The sequence below is a fragment of the Biomphalaria glabrata genome, chromosome 6 (assembly GCF_947242115.1).
Source record: "Biomphalaria glabrata chromosome 6, xgBioGlab47.1, whole genome shotgun sequence".
NCBI lineage: Eukaryota > Metazoa > Mollusca > Gastropoda > Planorbidae > Biomphalaria > Biomphalaria glabrata.
In genome coordinates, this window is record NC_074716.1 from 12,251,609 (window position 1) to 12,267,102 (window position 15,494).

Below are 15,494 nucleotides of genomic sequence, written 5' to 3' on the forward strand. Positions count from 1 at the left end.
ATTTGACACAGGTCATCATCATCATCATCATCTTTCCTTTGAGTTCCTCATGGAACATAGGACCTCCGTAAAAACACGCCACTCTCCACGGTCTCTTTTGCTAATTTTTTTTTTATGGCTTTCCAGCTCTTTCCTGTCTCTCGGCTTTCTCTAGTATACTGCGTCGCCATGTTCTTTTTGGTCTCCTCTGCGTCTTGTTCCCTGAGGGTTCTAAGGCCTGCCTAACTCTGTTGTTGGTATCTTTTCTCAGGGTGTGACCAAACCATCTCCACTTCCTCTCTAGGATCTACCTACCTATTTTGCCACATCTAATCTTGCTCCCTGGTCGAGGTTACGGTTTGCGCGCTGGACTGTCTTTCGGACTTATCAATGGTCCCGGGTTCAAATCAGCTCCCATCCCCATGCGGGAGGTTTGGACTAGGAAGTAAATTATCTTTAACTCTGAAGGAACATCCGAAACATGGAAAACAAACATTGATGCAAAACAAAGCCGTTGTCAACAGGGGGTCTTGAGGACTCAGGTATGTCTTATGATTTGTGGGACAGCTCTCCCTCCAGCTGTCTCTTTCAGAGCCCATTAGCTGCCAGCTGCTTTCCTTTAAGCCAATAAGGGCAAAATGATACCCGAGTTGATATTTATATTCGGGGAGGGGGGGGCATTTCTGTTGAGCCGTACTCCTTGAAGGTCACCATAAAAAATTCGTGTTTGGCATGCGGATTTCCCCCATTCGGATCAGGTGTTCAGCTGTCAAACTATAAGACTTATTCGGAATAGTCAGAAAAACTTTTCGAGTCTTAGGGAATATTCTTGTCGCAGTGTTCAGCGAATTTGTTACAAAGCGGAGGTGGCATGGGGCATGCGGAGTTCTAAACACTTGGTTGTGGCAGAATAATTTCTTTCACTGCAGGGTCAACTGTGTCACCCACTAGCTAACGTGCGATATTCTGTCGTTTAGTTGTCTCGTTGGTCCCGGGTTCATACCCTGCCCGCTGCCATTCCCCGTCGTCCTTCGGAAGGTTTGGAAAAGAAAGTGAATTATCTTCAACTATGATGGAACATCCGAAACATGTCAAACGTTTTACAAACATTTGACAATATTCGGATGTTATAACAAATGATGGCCATCAGTGGACTGAGAAGAATGTAAGGATGTAGTAGACCAAACGACGGGATATTGAAAGTTACAACATTAATTGACTTATAACTTAATCTTTTCCATAACGACCTACCAGAGATAAACTCCTGTTGAGAAATCAGAGCAGGAAGGACTAGTCCTCCCGTAGTGCTCTGGCAAGAAACTTAGCCGTTCGGGTAGTGCCTCGTAGCTACCATACAAGTCTAGTGACTGCTCAGACAGGTCCCCCCTTAGCTCGCGGAGCTGGGGACACTCGTACAAGACGTGCGACACTGTTTCGACGCTCTCTCTACAGTGACGGCATCGAGAGTCAAAGTTCGTGCGGAACCGGGCAAAGTATGCCCCAATAGGACAGTGTTCCGTTCTGCACTGCGCAATAATTGACTGCTCTGACCTCCTCAGTCGCCACCATGGATCGTCGCGATCTGGGTGACGCATGTGCTGCCAGACACCACGTGCTCTGTCGGATTCCTCCCAGGACTTTAACCACTTCTCATGAATGAGTGCTCGGATTTGTGCCGTTGCTTGTAAGTACGTGCTAGGTGCTTCGAGGTGTGTGGCTGCCAAAGCACCCTCCCTTGCGAGGGCGTCTGCCGTTTCATTGCCCCTCACGCCGCAATGTGAAGGCGCCCACTGCATGAAAACGACAGCTCCAATAGCTCGGCGGATGTTATCTGCGGCGCCGATTGCCTCTTTTATTACCGGCGACCCTCCCCCGCCGCCACCCATAGCTTGGAGACTGGAGCGAGAGTCGGTACAACGACTTACAACACATATGTAACGTTGACATATAAGATAATCTCTTATAAGAAGTTCGCACGAACTTAAGGCAAAGGTTGCAAGATACAATGAATTATTATCCTTTACACAGATGAACACAGAGTATTTATGACACAAAAAGGGGAAGCAACTGCATTCTTTGTTGCCCCACACTCTCCAAATTATATCCCTTGCAATGAGAGAAGTTTTACCACACTGCGTTGAGAGAGTAATCAATGGCTACTCCAATTATTGCTCGTCAGGCAGACCGCTGTCCAAATCTAATCGTTCCAGAAGCATTCACCTGAAAGAAACACAACGACCCCACAGAATGCCGCTGTGACATTAGTTCTAGAAAAATGACATCTGTTGAAATAAAATGCAATCAGACCACCCCAAATATTCCAACGTATACTCTACGGTTGGCTGTTAATGTTGTGGACTCAGTAAACGTTTTCACCGGACAGTAGGCTCGGACATATGACATAAATACAGGGGAGGGAAGGTTATTATTATTAGTTATTTATTACTATTCCTCTTTTCAGCTTGAAAACTCTCCATGGGTTAAGGATAGAAACTGGGCGGACTTGTATTTTTCCTATAAATGTGACAGCTTATGTATATCTTTGGGGGGAAAATACTAGCTAATTGATCACACAGGAAAAACTTTGGTTCGACTTTTATTTTTCAAATTATATTCTTACTTAAAAATTAAATTTGATCTGGAGGTTTAGACATTATATATTCTTTATCTTGAACACACGTGCGTCAGCGGGTATTCCCGCATGTCTTCATTAAAGAGTTCAATAAGTAAATAAGCGTTCACACTAGACCCGTCTTGTAAGTCTGGATATATAGGCCTATCAGTTGAGTTTTATATACCCTGAGTAAATTTAAACATTCGCTTAACCAGGATTGTTTTTTCGGGGTTGGGGGTAATTGGAGATGGGTAAAGAAGTTCCTTTTTTAAACCTATAATTTATTAGTTATTACGGTCCAAATAATTACTGATCCTAAAAGTCATGAGCTTTTTTTTATGTTTGTTTTCTATACATTTTTGAAACTTGATTTCTAGACATTAGCTATCTGGCTCTGAGATTAATAATGTAAGGTTTTATTGGTTTATTTTTAAAACTTTATCTGTAACTAATATCTATTATCTAACAAGTACCATAGATTAGAAGCGCTGTAGCTGAGTGGTAAAGCGCTTGGTTTCCGAACCGGGGTCCCGGGTTCGAATCCTGGTGAAGACTGGGATTTTTACTTTAGGGATCTTCAGGGCGCCTCTGAGTCCACCTAGCTCTAATGGGCACCTGAAATTAGGTTGGGAACAGTAAATGTAGTTGGTCGTTATGCTGGCCACATGACACCCTCGTTAACCGTGTTAACCGTGGGCCACAGAAACAGATGACCTTTACATCCTCTGCCCTATAGACCGCAAGGTCTGAAAGAGTAACTTGACTTACTTTAATTACCATAGATCAGGGGTTCTCAACCTGTGGGTCGCGACCCTTTGGGGGTCGATTGGCGATTTGCCAGGGGTCTCCTAAGACCATCGAAAAAAATGGATTGTTTTGTCCATTCTTCTATTGCTGTATATGTGTGTGCGGGGGGGGGGGGGGCTCGCGGCAGAGTGGGGGATTGTAAAAAGGGGTCGCCGAGCCTAAAAGGTTGAGAACCGCTGCCATAGATGAACATGGTATGTATCACTTTCTCTAACGAACATATTATTTACAAAGTCAGGAAAAATTTAAAAAAATTTTGTTGATTGATGAAATACAAGTTTTGTCATTCGTAAAACAAGCAGCGCTCTAGAAGATATTCAAGTAGAAAACATGAGGGTAAATATTTTTAGAACCCATTTAATTCTAAGCAATTAGTGAGATGTCGAAATCATTAAATTTATGTAAAACAACAATGTTCACATTCATAGATAGATATGCAGATATATAGATATATAGATATAGATATCAACTGATGCCTTATAATGAATATCTTGTTGATCTAATTGTTATTAATCTCTTATTCAAATCCTCGATAAAAGAATACCCGAAAAAAAAATGCTTTTAGATAAATGTTAAAATGCATATCAACACAGCTGCAGTTCACGCCATAATATGAAAAAATACTTATACTTTGTTGTTTTAAGTTATGCCCAACTTATATGCATACTAAATTGATTTTTTGTCTTTAAAAAAAGTATGACAGAACATACATGACTTAGCAATACATCTGTCTAAAAAAATTTTTTTTGACCAAAAATCTAAAACCATTTGCATAAATGTGTTAAAAAATGGTGGGTAGTTATTTCCCTTACTAAAAAGCCTCCAGTGTTTGTTAATATTAATAGTGAATAGTTGTAAAAATTGTGTATTTTTATGAAAAATCTGCTTGCATAATTGATTTTAAAAAATGAGATTTTTCGCTTTCAGAAAAGAAAAAATAGCAGTTGCATCAGAACTTCGAATGATCTAAAATATCATGATGTCCGATTTTCATTTTCTCTTCTAGTTTCTGAGATCTAAAGGGATGGACAGACGGACAGACAGGTCACACAAAACTAATAGCGTCTTTTCCCCTTTCGGAGGACGCTAATAAAAAATTTCAGTTCATCAATTAATTATTGGTAATTAATTTTTTGTTTGATGTCGAGAAAGGGAAATAACTTCTACATTATTGATAGATATAGTTGTAAGAATGAAGTTCTTTGTTGTTTTTTTAATGATTTTCTTTTATTCTGCTTGTTACTTCTAACATGACAACTCCTGGGAAGTTATTCTATAATTGTCCATACAACATGTCATTTTATTCTTTCTGGCTTTACAAACTCTACATTTAGCCAACGGCTGAAAAAAAACAACTGTAATAGGTTTAACGAGACAGGGCGATGTGCGCTAAATGAATTTATATTTCCCCCCACTTTCAAGTCCGGCTTTACACATTGGGCAGCCTTGCATTTTAACCCTAAAAATGTTTCAATGTTTTGTTCCCACTGTCTTGTTAGGTGTCCATGAAGCGAACAAGCAAGACCACGTGACGTGCATGGTAAATAAACATGGCCGAGCCTAGTGTTTACTCCGAGATTTAGCTAACAATGAATTGTGTTTTACATACCATAACATTGTAACAATTGTAGACCGCATGTCTTTGAAGGGAAGATAATCGCGTAAAAGGTTTTATATTATACACCTGATCTATGCAACGGGTTGCGAGTTTACAAAAAATCTTATTATTCTGAAAATATATCTGATTATGTTTAGGTTTCGAAATAGGGGGAGGCTTGAGTGTATATATAAATATTGTGTATCATAATAGTAAGATATCGTCTTAATAAAATATAAACACGTAAAGTGCTGACATATTTTGGACTGCAATCCTAATGGTCTAATCAGGAGTCTTTTGTTTTCCAGATTATATCCTCATTAGGTACCCTCTAGAGAGTCTAGACTCTAGACCAGCGGTTCTCAACCTTTTAAGCTCGGCGACCCCTTTTTACAATCCCCCACTCTGCCGCGACCCCCCTCCCCCCGACACACATACAGCAATAGAAGAGTCATTGGCCTCCGTCGTAGAACACTCAGAGCACACTTCCTCATGTGGCTGTGGAGCCCTATTTTGGAGAGACACTCCCGTCCACAAATAGCGCAGGTTAAGGTGGCTTTTGCTTCGGTGGTAGAGGAGCTGGCCGTTTTTCGGATTGTGCGTTTTTCTTCCTTCACTGTCCATAGCTTTCTTGGTCACTGTCTCTCTCCACCTGTTGCGGTCTAGACCGCAATAGAAGAGTAGGCAATAACAATCCATAGTTTCGATGGTCTTAAGCGACCCCTGGCAAATGGTCAATCGACCCCCCAAGGGGGTCACGACCCACAGGCTGAGAACCCCTGCTCTAGACCTTTGTATCCACTTCGTGCTAGTGAGACCCTTTAGAACTGTTTATCTTCTTTTCCATTACCAACACGCCTCACGGTCGTTTTTTATTTATTTATTTATTTTTTGGCTGTAAAATAAACAAAGATTACGTTTATAGTTTACTAGCAGTACACACCGGCTACGCTCCCCTGATTTGTTCCAAGGCTTTTTTTTTAACTTGTAGTAAACGGGCCAGATTTGAACCTAGCAAAATGTTTTAGAATGAGTGTATCTATTACAATGAAATTGTACTGCCCCCCCCCTCTCTCTCTCTCTCTCTCTGGAACACCCATTTTGTTTTCTTTAACCTGCGCATCGTAATTTCTCCAACTTAGGCTTTTGATTGACTTGATTTGATTTGAAAAGACCCGCTTCATAATTGACCCCGATACATACACTCACTCATATTTTGGGCCCTTTCACTTATCCGCTTTCCCCCCCCCCCTCCCCCCCAGCATAAACAAAAAGTTAGCCCTTCGAAGTTCGTACACTATGAATGTTCTTCGGCTTCTCAATTCAATATATATTGTATTTCAACCGTGGACCCCCCCCTCCCCCCAGCCTTAATGCAAGTAATGTACAGCTATTAGACACCGCATACATTTCTTCATACCACCAGTTTCAGGCCATATGCGTAAACATAGGTTCGCAACTCTAGCGCTTTACCGCCCAGCCACCTTCCCACCATTAGTTAGATCCACAAACGCGGCGTATACGTCGAAGTTACTGTTATTGTGATGCATGACAAATGTATGTCCAGTGTGCCTCTACCCGTTCTGACATCACACTGGCTCTCAGACAAGCCAATTAGCTTTCTATATTGAACCACGTGAGTTCGCTTTTTTTTTTCTTATTTGTAACTGTCTGTCTTTCTCTCTTTGTCTGGCTTTTCTTTTTCTGTCTCCTTTTTTCATTATCACAAGACCCCCCCCCAACCCCAACCTCCCCTTTTACCCTTGTAGTCTACCATATACTTCACTCCTCTGACACCATTAAATCAAATGTAACCGGATCTTGTGCTCAACATGTAGTGCACTTCGGGCCGGACATACAGGCTGCACTGTGACATGTCATGTTGACACTCACTGCCCAGAGTCTGACCAGGCAGGCTATTTAAAATCTCACACACGAAACTCGATATTCACGTACATAGACACCTGAATAACAACGTGTTTCCTCTACCCTGGTTCCGCTATGACATAACTATTTAACCACACAACCTGCTGGCGCTAGCCAATAACATATTATATAATGTTTATTATTAAAAGGAAAAAATATAATGTTAATATAGGATAGATATAAAAACAATATAATGTTAATATACTCTATGTATTTTTTTAGAATAAATATAACACAAAACAAGTAAAATATTTAAGAAAATACTTTATAAAAAAAAAACACTTATATTAAGTGAAATTGCATCTGTGTTTTTTAATTTATAATTTAATTAATTTTTAACAGTTCTAGACTAACAATAATAAATGTGTGCGATTGGAAATACTTCTATTAACTATTTTACTTAGCACAAATTTCCTGCTTAAAGCATGCTCACTGCACTATGGTCCAATCTATGTTATGTATCAGTGGGAGGGAGGGTATCTGGGAGAGGGCATCCGTGCTGCCTTTTCAAAGCTTATAAAAAAAAATGTTCGAGTCTGATTTCTAAGGCTGGCGTGTTAGCCACGCACTCATAAAAATAGATATTATTGACTATTGTTAATTTAATTTTTTTTTAGGGAACGACCTAATCCTCTACAAAAGGCTTATCTTCTTCAAACTTAGTATATCTTCATATAAAACAAAATTAATTAATTAGTCTTTTTAAATTGATTCATGCGTTGTCATCAACAATAAATAATTGTGATAACTTGATCTGAGAATGAAAAGAAGGAGAAATAAAGATTTCACCCAGACAGACAGACAGACAGACAGACAGACAGAGGTAGTGAGTTGATATTCGTTTTGCGGTCTATAGGGTCTTCTGTTTCTATGGCCCACGGTTCACAAGGGTGTCATGTGACCATCATAACAACCAACTGCCTTTACTTATTCTATTTATTCTACTAGTTCTCCTTGGATGTTCTGATCAATCGCACTAATTATCTACTTAAAATACTTTGTACATTGTCTCCTTTGATAACCTCCAGCAGACTTTCGAAAGAAATCTGTTCAGTAAAGACAGAAACAAAATGTCTGTTTTAATTCATTAATTCCCTTAGCGTGATCAAATTTGTGAACTAGAAGATCGATAAATCTGTAATTAAATTCATTTTTTTCAGACATTGAACGAATTCTATTAAAAATGCGAAAAAAAAAAGCGTCAAAGAAGTAAATATCCTGTTCATCGCTTTTTAAATGAAGCCAATTAGAGAAAAAAAAAGGTTCCAATAACAAGACGAACAAGTTGGGTTTTTTCTCCCATCGTTGGGCTTTTTAAAAAAAATTTCACCGTTTGATGTCTCTCAATTTTAATAAGATCAATTTGAACTATATTGCTTATGAAATTAGTAGAAGGATGGTTTTACCTTTACCTATCCCTTAGTCTGTTGGACCGTTGGGGCACCAAGCAAGATTTGTCGAAAGTCTTTCTCCATTCCTCCCTGTCTTTTGCCTTGTTTAAAACCTCTATGAATGGTCGGCTCGTCCATTCTTTTATGTTGTCCTCCCATCGCTTTCTCTGTCTGCCTCTTCTTCTTTGTCCTGCTACTGTTCCCTGAAAGAAGGTCTTTGCTAGCCCCGTGGATCTTGCAATATGGCCATATATTTTAAGTTTGCGTTTTTTTTTTTACTATAGTTAGCAGATCATCATGGGGTCCGATCGTTGCAGTAACCCTGTCTCTAATCTCTTGGTTTGTGATGCGGTTTTTGAAAGTGATACCTAGGATCCTTCTGTAGCATCTCAATTCCATTGCTAGGATCCTCCTCTCTAGCTCTGCAGTCAGTGTCCAAGACTCGCAAGCATATAAAAATGTGGCCATAACCAGGGAGCGCATCAGTCTGATTTTAGTGCCAAGGGCCAAGCCCTTGTCTTTCCAAATTATTTTTAGTTTTGAAAGGGCTGCTGTGGACTGTGCTATTCGGGCCAGTAGTTCGGGTTTTGTTCCCTCATCTGAGACAATAGCTCCGAGGTATTTGAAGCTGTTGTTCCCTCATCTGAGACAATAGCTCCGAGGTATTTGAAGCTGTTGTTCCCTCATCTGAGACAATAGCTCCGAGGTATTTGAAGCTGTTGTTCCCTCATCTGAGACAATAGCTCCGAGGTACTTGAAGCTGTTGTTCCCTCATCTGAGACAATAGCTCCGAGGTATTTGAAGCTGTTGTTCCCTCATCTGAGACAATAGCTCCGAGGTATTTGAAGCTGTTGTTCCATCATCTGAGACAATAGCTCCGAGGTATTTGAAGCTGTTGTTCCTTCATCTGAGACAATTGCTCCGAGGTATTTGAAGCTGTTGTTCCCTCATCTGAGACAATAGCTCCGAGGTATTTAAAGCTGTTGTTCCCTCATCTGAGACAATAGCTCCGAGGTATTTGAAGAAGGATGGTAGTTAGGTTTAAATTTGAAAAGACAAATTGGTGAAAAAAGTGTTGTTTTTTTTTTATTATAGTGAGACTACTGTATGACTGATAACAAATACCAATTAAAGTCTTAATTGAGAGTAATTCAGGTTTCAATCTCCATTTGAAAATAAGAATTTCTCGTCTGAAATTGATGGGTTGAACTGAGCGCCTAAAGACAGCACAGAAACCTCCCATAATACCCGTTTATGTTCATTAAAGAGGTAGGGCCAGAGCTCGCTGTTGTAGTTGAGAGACCTGGGTAACATCTGGACTAGTAACATCAGTTTCTCATTACAATTAAAGCTGTATTCTTTCTTACTGGGCTTTGTACTCCTATATAGTTGTGAAAGTTGGACACTGAAAGAAGACTTCAAGTCTTTGTTTGTTACTACATAAAATTGTTGGGTATCAGATTCCAAGAAAAGAAAACGAGTTTGTACTGTCACATGTCAACACTGTTACTGGCAATGAAGAACTCCTCAATACTATGAAGAGATGAGAGCTGAGCTGATTTGGTCATACTGTAAGACTGTCAAAAGTCAAACATCAAAGTACAGAGGAAGAAGCACGAAGAAAGGGTTGTCCAAAGAAAAGCTGGATTACATAATAGAATGGAACGGCCTCTGTCTTGATATCCTGCTAAGAAGGACTGCTGATCAGGAAAAATGGATGGATTTGGTTACATGATCGGTCACAGCACCCCTACGAACTGTCATATCACTCCTATGAACTGTCACAGCACCTCTACGATCTGTCACAGCACCCCTACGAACTGTCATAGCACTCCTATGAACTGTCATATCACTCCTATGAACTGTCACAGCACTCCTATGAACTGTCATATCACTCCTATGAACTGTCACAGCACTCCTATGAACTGTCACAGCACTCCTATGAACTGTCATATCACTCCTATGAACTGTCACAGCACTCCTTTGAACTGTCACAGTACTCCTATGAACTGTCATATCACTCCTATGAACTGTCACAGCACTACTATGAACTGTCACAGCACTCCTATGAACTGTCATATCACTCCTATGAACTGTCACATCACCCCTATGAACTGTCACAGCACCCGTATGAACTGTCACAGCACCCCTCTGAACTGTCACAGCACTCCTATGAACTGTCATATCACTCCTATGAACTGTCACATCACCCCTATGAACTGTCACAGCACCCGTATGAACTGTCACAGCACCCCTCTGAACTGTCACAACACTCCTATGACGAAATTCAAAGGACAGATGATCTAAAGATAGAGAGAATGAAGACGCGTTATATAGAAATAATAATATAATAATAATCCTTTCTTTCCTTGAGAATCATTTTGGCCTAAGACATAGCGATAATCATATTAACAAACGACTAATACGATAGCATTATAGCACACATAATTTGTTTATACCACAGTTTCACGTAAAATTAACATGTGAAGTTCAGAAATTCTATTTGCTCACTACTACATACGAATCTGGTGAACAATGGAAGCGTTTGAGAAGAACACTTAATAGCGTTCAGCAATACTTTTTGTTTTTAATTTTGTTTCCGTAAATGTGCTATCAAATTTAACATAACAAAAATCTAAAAAAAAAACTCTTATAATTTACAGACGATTATCTAAAAAAAAAGTAAAAAAGTGTACGTCTTATGTCATTTATTTTGACACTTTCCTGATTGAGTGTCTTTACTGAGACTTGTTGTATGTCTCAGATGACGTGAAACAAATAGTTTTTGTATGAGTTTGGCTTAGCCATATGAACAAGAAATGTATTCTTATATTTCACTTTTTTTTACTTCATTCAGTTCTGCCTTTTGTATATGGCTGAATATTAATCTGTATTATCCTATATTTTATATTTTATCTTCTGACCCAAAAGTTAAGAGATCAGTTTGGCAAATCAAATTTTGTTTTCTATTTTCTAAAAAAATACTCTAATAGTAAGTCCGAGTCCGAAGAAAAATACTCTAACATTTAAACATATCACTTACAGGTAGTATTTGAATAAGTGTCATCAGCCTCTCTGCCTGTGATCCCATCTGGGGCACAGGCAACAAACTAGTTTCCTCCAGGCGCTTCGGTTCAGGGCGAGTCTCTCCACCTGTCAACATGTCTTGCCCATCTGCTTCCAAATCGCAGCGCCATGTATTCCTGGGCCGTCCCATCTTCCTCTCTCCTTGGAGGTCCCAGGTCAGGGCTTGCCTTGTTATGTTGAATGCAGGCTTTGCATAGGGTGTGACATATCCATCTCCAGCGTCTCTGAAGGATATCTACTTCAATCGGTTGCTGCTTGGTTCTTTGCTACAGTTTCTCATTAGTGTCTGTCCATGAGACCATAAGAATCTTCCGTAGCTGTTGATGAATACCTGGATTTTTTTTTTCATGGTTCTGCCGAGGGCAAGTCTCTACTCCATAAGGTCTAACTTTAAAAATATTACCTTCGAGTGTCTGTGATATGATCTTCTAATTGTTACGTCTATTTCAAATTCAATTCAAATTGTAACCAATCATTGGCTTTGAAACTTGTGTTTGAACAAATCCAAGTTAATTAACTCTGTAACGAATGACACTTCTACGATCCGCCTTCACGTTTACTGTAAGACGATTATCTCCCTTGCATTATTACTCTGGAATCTAGTATTCCAGGCTATGTTGTAACCCTGAGGCCCTCGGAATTACATGGCCCTTCACTTGATCCCCTATTCTAGGCTATGTTGAAACCCTGAGGCCCTTGGAATAACATAGCCCTTCACTTGATCCACTATTCTAGGCTATGTTGAAACCCTGAGGCCCTTGAAATAACATATACATTCACTTGATCCACTATTCTAGGCAATGTTGAAACCCTGAGGCACTTCACCTAAGTATGTGGCCAGTTTTGGGTCACTTGTTTAAGAACAAAAACAAAGTAATGCATTTAAATAAGAAATAAGCAGCACATAATTTAGCACAACAAATATTCCATTCATTTGAATAATGTATACATAAACACGAATCTCTCTCTCTTTCTACACTAGTATCATCCATCTCTGAGGTCCTTGACCTCTGTGACGTTGCGCAACAAACCGGCGTTTAAAGGTTAGGTTATTGCGACCTATGCCAATGTGTTTTGGCAAGCAACAATGACAGAGTAAAACAATACGCTGTCTGGTGAGCGCGAACAGTACTTCATAATGGCTCTCGCCTATCAATGAAGAACAACTTTTGATGGCTTGTTAGAGACTCGTACTAACTAGGCATGGACTCGTACCCTTGGGCTACGTATCGTGTTTTTTTTAGGACAAAGGAGTACCGATTCAAATCTACCTGACATAGATTCAAACACGGGACTTATATATATCTACTACAGCCTGGTTCCATTAAAATATAAATAGGAAAGGACAAACACAAAACTAGTTTCGTAAAACTATCGGTATTATAAATTTAATCACATGACTGATCCCAAGTAATTGATATACTTACATTTAAAATAAGCTTTATTTTTATGTTAAAGTATTTTTTTATGTTGTTTTTTTATGTTTATTTCTATGTTGTTTCTATGATGTTTCTACGTAGTTTGTATGCTGTTTCTATGTTTCTAGTATGTTTATGTTTATGGCGTACATATGTAGTTTTCTATGTTGTTTTTATGTTGTTAATGTGATGCTTGTATCTTGTTTATATTTTTAATATTAAAAAACAAATATGTTCGGGGTGTTAAAGCTAACCTAAACTTGCGTGTTACGGATTTAATATCTAAGAGGACACAGCCAAGTTTGTCGCTGATGTATTGGTCTTAGACATTTCAATAATTGGCGTCTGGAGAGGGTCAAAAGGAAGGATTCTAATCTGTATGTGGCGATGGAGACAGAGATGGAGTCTAAAAATAACCTCTAATACCAGCCTCTTTTTGTTTAACGACAAATCTTCAGTAGGATTACGCCTGAACTACCAGTGGCTGCCGCACCATATATTTTCATCCCGCTAATTCACGCTAAATGGATTTCCTGGCTAAAAAAGAAAAAAACCAGAGTGTTGGTCTAATTACGCGTATGTCTGGGCTACTAAAAAAGACAACATCTCCACACATTGTATACCGCTATTTTAGTTGTTATTCTAGGCCAGCAGACCAGAGAAAAAAACGGTCCACTTCTTTATAAATAGCGTCCATTTGGAGTGTTACTTTCGAGGGTCAGATCACTCTGACCCCAGTGTACATTTATAAAAGTGTATAGTATATATTTCCATTACGATTTATTTGCCTTATTTGTAGAACCATTTTTATGGTGATAAAAAGATGGGTATTACTATCGTAGACTGTAAAGTACAACTAATCAGCTGTTTGTTGTCTAGCTCTATTGACCTAGTCTAAGTAGTTTCATTATTGGCTACGTTAGTTCTATGAGTCCCAAACTACTGTTCTTTCTTCTTGCCAGTTTCCTTTTCCACGTACCTCTCAGTATGCGCAGGGTGTATGATTGTATGCTGGTCTCTAGTTGTGTGTTTATATTATAACTTGTTTCGCGAGATAATGTTTTCAGTGAGTGTTATAAATAACTTGGAGACTGGTTTTATCTTGTACATTGTTTTTTTGTTAAACGTGTAGTAGTAATAGTCTCGACAACTTCCTCATGTTCTACTTGTTCTATAGACTTGTGTTGGCGACACGTGTTCAAGTAGATCTCTACACTCACTCACACAATGTAGTGTGTCCATTGGCAATTCTTTATGGATAGTATTTCTTTCATGATTGCAATATTGGATTTTTGTTTCCTTCCAATCTCTGGTGTATAACTATAAATAGCTCACTTTCATTTTTGGTGTATCCCGGTGTACAAAATAATGGACGTGTTGATGTTCTAAACATTTGAAAAGGTTGACGATAAACAAATAAATAAAAACCAACATTTTGAGCACTATAAACATTTCTAATCTCTATCGATTGTAGCGTGAACTCATTTTTATTGTTGAGTTATCCACATTGATCTGTCGATATGGCGTCCTTGACATTGTATTGCTTGTTCAATTTTTAAAACAATCTCTCCCTCTATTCATGTTCTTTATTTTAGTCTGTCTTTTTATAGGTTTCCTTTCATCGCCTCCAGATATTTCCATATTGTTTTCATTTCTTTTTAGAAGTTATCACATTTGTATTACTTTTAGAATGTTACCCGGATTTTAAAGAATCGAAATGTAAACAAGGAGAGTTCAAATAAATTTCGCAAATCTCAATATAAAAAGAAATAATAAGTTTATAACTTCAAATAAAGATGACATAAATGGCTAAATAAGTTGCAATTTATTTTTAAATCGACTTTTTGTTAACTCATTAATAGCATTTTTGTTTCTCAATCAGTGAACTGTAATTTAAAAGGTAATATTTGTTTCCCTTTGTGCTTTAATTAATTTAGCTTGGATCGTTAGATGTTTGTTTGTTTGTTTCACAAGTTTCGGATGTTCCTTCAGAGTTGAAGATAGTTTACTTCCTAGTCCAAACATCCCGCAGGTCGACGGGGGATGGGAGCGGGCAGGGTTTGAACCCGGGACCATCGATAAATCCAAACGACAGTCCAGCGCGCAAACCGCACGACCAGGCAGCCGTTTTATTTTATACATAGCGTCTACTCATAAAACATTTGTACATAGAGTTTATTAGCAAGCATACTATTTATTTGCATTTTTCATAGGTAACCAAGAAACATTTTAAAAAAATTTTAAAACTCCTCCTTTATGAGGCAATGGTCACTTCTTCTTCTTCTTCTTCTTCGTTCTCATTGTTATGTTGGAGTGTTCAGATAACTAGACCAATACATGAGATGAACTGCGCAGTGGTTTCAAATCAGGGAGCTCTCCATATAGTTTCCTTTCTATTGGGGTGATTTGGGGCCAATGTCTTATGCGGGCCTCTTGGTAAAGAGAGCAGTTTTGGAGGACATGGTCTGCATTCTCTGGTGATACTCCACATGGGCAGATTTCACTTGTTCCAATTTTGAGCTTCCGGTACATGCGCTGTCGCATTCTGTTGTGTCAGGTCCTGAGTCGAAAGATTAGACGTTGGTCTTGTCGGGACAGCTTATAGTAAGCGTCATCTTTCTTGTGATTTGGATGAGAGCTCGTCCATTTCTCATTTATTTTATTTATGATTAATT

At 38.9% G+C, this 15,494-nt stretch overlaps 1 protein-coding gene across 7 annotated transcripts in view; it reads left to right on the top strand.

Moving 5' to 3' along the window:
• The window catches only part of LOC106076703 (potassium voltage-gated channel subfamily KQT member 1-like), a 167,807-nt gene that overhangs the window by 78,204 nt on the left and 74,109 nt on the right, over window positions 1-15,494 (top strand). The window contains exon 1 of one of the 7 annotated variants that reach the window (XM_056031624.1): window positions 13,964-14,048. The exons of 5 other annotated variants lie outside the window; for them this stretch is intronic. The gene's annotated coding sequence lies outside the window, so the exon portion shown is untranslated. Of the gene's footprint in view, window positions 1-13,963; window positions 14,049-14,069; window positions 14,221-15,494 lie in introns of those variants that run through there. One more of the 7 variants, XM_056031620.1, reaches the window with a different exon arrangement.